This window comes from Myxine glutinosa, chromosome 7 (genome assembly GCF_964187855.1).
Source record: "Myxine glutinosa chromosome 7, kmMyxGlut1.1, whole genome shotgun sequence".
NCBI lineage: Eukaryota > Metazoa > Chordata > Myxini > Myxiniformes > Myxinidae > Myxine > Myxine glutinosa.
Window position 1 is genome coordinate 1,914,169 of NC_136267.1, and position 6,000 is coordinate 1,920,168.

The window sequence follows — 6,000 nt, forward strand, 5'->3', positions numbered from 1 at the left end:
AGCGGACAGCTTGCTTCGCCTTCGCCCAGCAGACGCCAATACGATGGTGTCGTAAGATGGCGTCGTATCGGCAGTTAATCGGATGCTTTTGGGCCCCAACGTCGGCTAATTCAGATTTTTCGAGTATGCCTGTACGTGATAAACAAAGAGCGCGGTTCGTAGATCGTAAATCCATTAGTGCCGTGGGCATCGGGTCACTGGGTGCGGCGTAAAAGGGATAACAAAGTCGAGCCCTTACGCTATTATTATACAGATGCCGTTTCATTTATCTCACATCCTCATTCATTCTATTGAATAAGAAAGTGTTGTGGCGGACACGGAAGCTCACTGGCATGGTGACATCATTCCGCGCACCAAGTGGGCGGCGGCCACGCCGAGGGGTAGGCGTGGCCTCAGGATATACACCGGGCGCGCAGCCCGGAGCGCGCCAGTGCTACAGTGACCTCTTGTCAATAAAGACTCTTTTGTTTTACCCGCGTTGTCCGCTTCCTTCTTGGTAAGCAAGGAGCGCGCGTAGCACTGCGCTTTATTGGTGACCTCCGACGTTCTGGTCAGCCGTCGCTGACCACCCGACATGGCAACCAACGCGGTAGCAATGAAGCTCCCCGAGTTCTGGGAAGCTCAGGCGGAGATCTGGTTCCTGCAGGCCGAAGCCCAGTTCAGGCTTCGAGGCATCACAGCGGATGAGACACGTTACTGCCACGTGGTCGCCTCCCTCGGGGCCAGGACGGCCGCCCGCGTCGTGTCGGTCCTGAGGACCCCACCGGCCGACGACAGGTACGAGGCAATCAAGAGTCTCCTCCTCGCCACGTTCGGCCTTACGGTGGACGCACGGGCCGATCGCCTTTTGGACCTCCCCGACCTCGGGGACACACGACCGTCGGTCCATATGGATCATATGCTGGCGCTCATGGGCGACGAAACCCCGAACGCCCTATTCCGGGCGTTATTTCGACGCCAGCTGCCGGCACGGGTCCGCCTCGCGTTGGCTGGTTCTGCCTTAACGGAACCCCGCGCGCTCGCTGCCGAGGCCGACAAGTACTACGCGGCTTTGGACACGCAGGCGAGTCTTGGCGCGGTCGCCGCGGCTCCCGAGGCTTTCCCTGATGCACCGCACCTCGTGTCCGCTGCCACGCCCTGCCCAACACCGCCGCCGCCGCGAAGAAAACCGCGGCCTCTGCCGCCGCAGCCGCCCACCTGGTGTTTCTTCCACGCCAAGTTCGGCCATGAGGCTCGGCAGTGCCGCCCGCCGTGCTCATTCGGCAGGTCGGGAAATGGGCGAGCCGACGCTCGGTGGCGGCTTTGAGCGTCGGCAATTCAAACAGCCTCCTGTACATAACGGACACCTTGTCCGGGCGCCGTTATCTGTGCGACACGGGAGCGCAGGTGAGTGTCGTTCCTGCCGGTACGTCTGACAAGCAAAACGCGGGCCGAGGTCCCGCGCTGCTTGCGGCCAATGGTACGTCTATACGCACGTACGGAAAACGCTGTCTCTCTCTGCGGTTCGGAGGGCAGGTTTTCCGTTGGTCGTTCGTTACGGCCGACGTGCCCATGGCACTGCTCGGCGCGGACTTCTTATGTGCTAATGGATTACTGGTGGATGTAAAGTGCAGAAGGCTTGTCCAGGCTGAGACGTTCAGCTCGCTCGCGTGCGCGCTGCCCGGCTCGTTGAGCAGCTCACAGAGCGGCTCGCCGAGCGGCTTGCTGAGCGGTTTGGTTCCGGCCAGGTTCATCTGTACGCTTCCGGCAGCGGACGACTCCTCGCGGGTTTCCCGGCCCTCACGCGGCCCACTTTCTCGGCGGGGGCCGTCAAACACGGGGTGGAACACCACATTCCTACCGCCGGGCCCCCGGTCTACGCCCGGGCACGCCACCTCGAGCTGACGAAGCTCGCGGTAGCGAAAGCGGAATTTGCTACACTGGAGCGGCTCGGCATCGTGCGGCGCTCCGAGAGCGCGTGGGCGTCCCCGCTCCACATCGTGCCCAAGCCCGGTGGGGGATGGCGACCGTGTGGGGACTACCGGTGCCTCAATGACGCCACCACCCCCGACCGCTACCCCGTCCCCCACATACAGGACTTCTCTGCCCGGTTGGCGGGGATGTCCTTCTTTTCAAAGGTGGACCTCGTACGCGGCTACCATCAGGTCCTTGTCAGGCCGGAGGACATCCCGAAGACGGCTGTCATCACGCCATTCGGGCTTTTCGAATTTCTTCGGATGCCCTTCGGTTTGAAAAATGCGGCTCAGGCGTTCCAGCGCCTAATGGACAGCATCTTGCGCGGCTTGGATTTTTTGTACGTCTACCTGGACGACATCCTCGTCGCCAGCGCGTCCCGCGAAGGGCACCTTCATCACCTCCGCACGCTCTTCGAACGCCTGGGCCAGCATGGCCTCATCGTGAACCCCGCCAAGTGCCGGTTCGGCATCACCGGCATCGACTTTTTGGGGCACCGCGTCACCAGGCACGGGGCCGTCCCCCTACCAGCCAATGTGGAGGCGGTGACGGGGTTTCCGCGCCCCCGCACGATCAAGGGGCTCCAGGAGTTCCTGGGCATGGTAAACTTTTACCATCGGTTCCTGACCCGCATCGCCCAGCTCCTGCGCCCCTTACATGAGGCCCTTCGAGGGAAGCCGGGCAAAGGTGACGTTACCTGGACCGAGCAGATGGACGCGGCGTTCTCGGGCGCGAAGCTCGCCTTGGCCAACGCCACCATGCTCGCGCACCCGGCGCCCGATGCACCGATCGCCCTCACCTCCGACGCCTCGGACTACGCGGTGGGCGCGGTGTACGAGCAATGGGTGCGTGGTGCTTGGCAACCGCTGGCGTTCTTCAGCCGGCAGCTTCACCCGCCTGAACGCCGTTACAGTACCTTCGACCGCGAGTTGCTTGGGCTTCACCTGGCGGTCAGGCACTTCTGCCATCTGCTCGAGGGCCGTGCGTTCACGGCCTTCGTCGACCACAAGCCGCTGGTTTTCGCGATGGGCAAGGTCGCCGAGCCGTGGTCGGCCCGGCAACAGCGTCACCTCGCGGTCGTGTCCGAGTACATGATGGACATCCGGCACATCGCGGGAAAGGACAACCCGGTGGCCGATTGCCTTTCCCGGGCCGTCGCCCACGCAGTCCACCTTGGCATCGACTATGACCGGATGGCGGCGGACCAGGCCGCCGACCCTGGGGTCCAGGCCCTGCGGACCACCATCACGGGCCTCCGCGTCACCGAGGTGCCCTTCGACGGTGCGGGCACGGCCCTCGTTTGCGACGTCTCCCTCGGGCGGCCTCGCCCCATCGTGCCCGCAGGCTGGCAGCGCCAGGTTTTTGACGCCATCCACGGCCTGTCCCACCCAGGCACGAAGGCCTCCCAGAGGTTGGTCGCCGACAAGTTTGTCTGGCATGGCCTCCGGAAGGCCGTCCGCGGCTGGACCAGGACGTGCCTCGCGTGCCAGCGCGCAAAGGTGCACCAACACACCCAGGCCCCCTTGGCCCCGTTTACGGTGCCGGAACGTCAGTTCGACCACGTTCACTTGGACCTGGTGGGACCTCTGCCCCCCTCGCGGGGTTTCACCCATGTCCTCACCATGGTGGACCGCACCACCCGGTGGCCCGAGGCCGTGCCCTTGGCGGCGACGACGGCGGCGGACGTCGCACAGGCGTTCATCGCCACCTGGGTCGCCCGGTTCGGCGCCCCCTCGGACATCTCGTCCGACCGCGGCCCCCAGTTCACCTCGGAGCTCTGGGGGGCGGTCGCGCGGGGGCTCAGGGTCCAGCTGCACCGAACCACGGCCTACCACCCCCAGGCCAACGGCCTGTGCGAGCGCTTCCACCGCTCCTTGAAGGCTGCGCTCCGGGCCACCCTCCGCGACGGCGGCTGGGTCGACAGGCTCCCCTGGGTCCTGCTGGGCCTCCGGACGGCGCCCAAGGACGACCTGCGCACCTCCGCGCCAGAGTTGGTTTTTGGACAACCACTGCGCGTGCCGGGCGAGTTCCTCCCCGACCCCACGGCACCATGGTCTGCGGCGCAGGAGCGTTCCGCGCTGCAGGAGACCGCCCGGAGGTTCGCCCTGGTGCCGACGGCGCACCACGGGCACCCTCCTACACACGTCGCCCCGGAGCTCCGCACCGCGGAGTACGTCTTCGTCCGGCACGACGCCCACCGGACACCACTGCGGCCCCCGTACGACGGGCCTTTCCACGTGCTGGAGACCGGGGTGAAACATTTCACCCTGGACATCGGCGGCACACCTGACCGGGTCTCCATAGACCGCCTCAAGCCGGCCCACCTCGACGTGGACCACCCACCGCCGGTGGCTCGGTCCCCGCGTCGGGGCCGCCCCCCTGCGGGCGGACCCCCGGCACCGCCCAGCACCGCCGGCACGCCGCCCCCCGGTCTGGCACCCATCCCGGGTACAGCCGGGGGCATCCCAGCTGGCATCCCTGCACCCCGGATGCCGCCGGTCGCCAGAGGGCGCTTCGGCCGGGTCATCTGTTTGCCCCGCAAACTGGCCCGCCAGGTGCGCGGGAATTTTGGGGGGGCGCGTGTGGCGGACACGGAAGCTCACTGGCGTGGTGACATCATTCCGCGCACCAACTGGGCGGCGGCCACGCCGAGGGGTAGGCGTGGCCTCAGGATATACACCGGGCGCGCAGCCCAGAGCGCGCCAGTGCTACAGTGACCTCTTGTCAATAAAGACTCTTTTGTTTTACCCGCGTTGTCCGCTTCCTTCTTGGTAAGCAAGGAGCGCGCGTGGCACCGCGCTTTAGTGTATTTTTTTTTTTAAACACGGTTTCACTTACGACTGGGTTCCGATAAGAATTTGCACAGGTAACACAGGTTACCTTATTTGACAGACATGTAGACGTTCATATCATGAAACTGTTTCTGATATGCAGGGATAGGCGATGTTCAAACTTGAGACCCTTCACTGAATATCAAATGAGGTCCTCATCATTATAAGGCCATGCACACTCATTTTCATCAAATCAATAAATCTATTCTAAATAGGTAGAAAATAGAAATAATTTTAATTTAGAATTACCTGCTGAAACTTGGGAAGGATTACATCATCATGTAATCCTATAATTTATGTTTACAATATTCCTCCAAAAACAAATCATCATTTTCTGGATCTTGATATTCAAAAGGTGCAACAAAAAGGTGTTAAGAGAGCAAGAAAACCTTGGATTACAAATGGAATTTTGAAATCGATTCAGATAAGAAATATACTTTACAAAGCCAGTTTACATAATCTCACAATTGTGAATTCTGAAGGGTATAAACAATATACAAATAGGCTGACAACTATAATCAGATTCCAAAAAAAGGTACTTTTCAAATAAATTTGAAAATGCCGGAGGCAATATGTCTGAAACTTGGGAAATAGTGAATGATGTATAGCACTTGGAAAATTAAAAAAACCTAATTAGAAAGCATCTGAAAATGCAAAGCCTGTCTACTTTGTATTCAGACAAAAACGGGTAAAAAATTTTTTGCCGATTTTAGGCAACCTTGACCTTTGACCTTTTTTTCCTTTATTTTCTTTTTTTTTTGTATACAAGATCGAGGCTCGTGAAAGAGCTAACATTAATCACAATGAAATCACATTGAAAAAGAGGAATGAAGGAGTGAAGGTGAGCAGAGAGTCTTGATTTTGGCAGTTTAACCATAAGAGGGTTGCTGGCAGATCTTGTGCGACCTGTAGGAATATTTGGGGGACAGAGCACAGAGAGAGCTGGGGGAGCAAGAACAGAGAGGAGTCGGTAGAAGACAGAAAGACCACCAACCTGCCTGCGGTGAGTGAGTGAAAGGCCCTCGGAGTTAGCTTCATCGCAGGAGATTCCAATGATTCTGAAAGCTTTTGTATCAACAGTGTGAAGCCGAGCTAGGTGTGAGGCAGGAGCACCGGCCCAGAGGGGGGGGAACAGTATTCCATTGAGCTGCGGATGAAAGCTTTGTATGTGGTGAGGAGCTCAGGTGTGCCAAGGAAGGACTTCGCACGACGGAGG

The 6,000-nt window shown here is 60.0% G+C and overlaps 1 protein-coding gene across 1 annotated transcript in view; it reads left to right on the top strand.

Moving 5' to 3' along the window:
* LOC137430692 (neural cell adhesion molecule 1-like) overlaps nucleotides 1-6,000 on the top strand; it is a 226,783-nt gene that overhangs the window by 200,169 nt on the left and 20,614 nt on the right. The window lies entirely within an intron of this gene.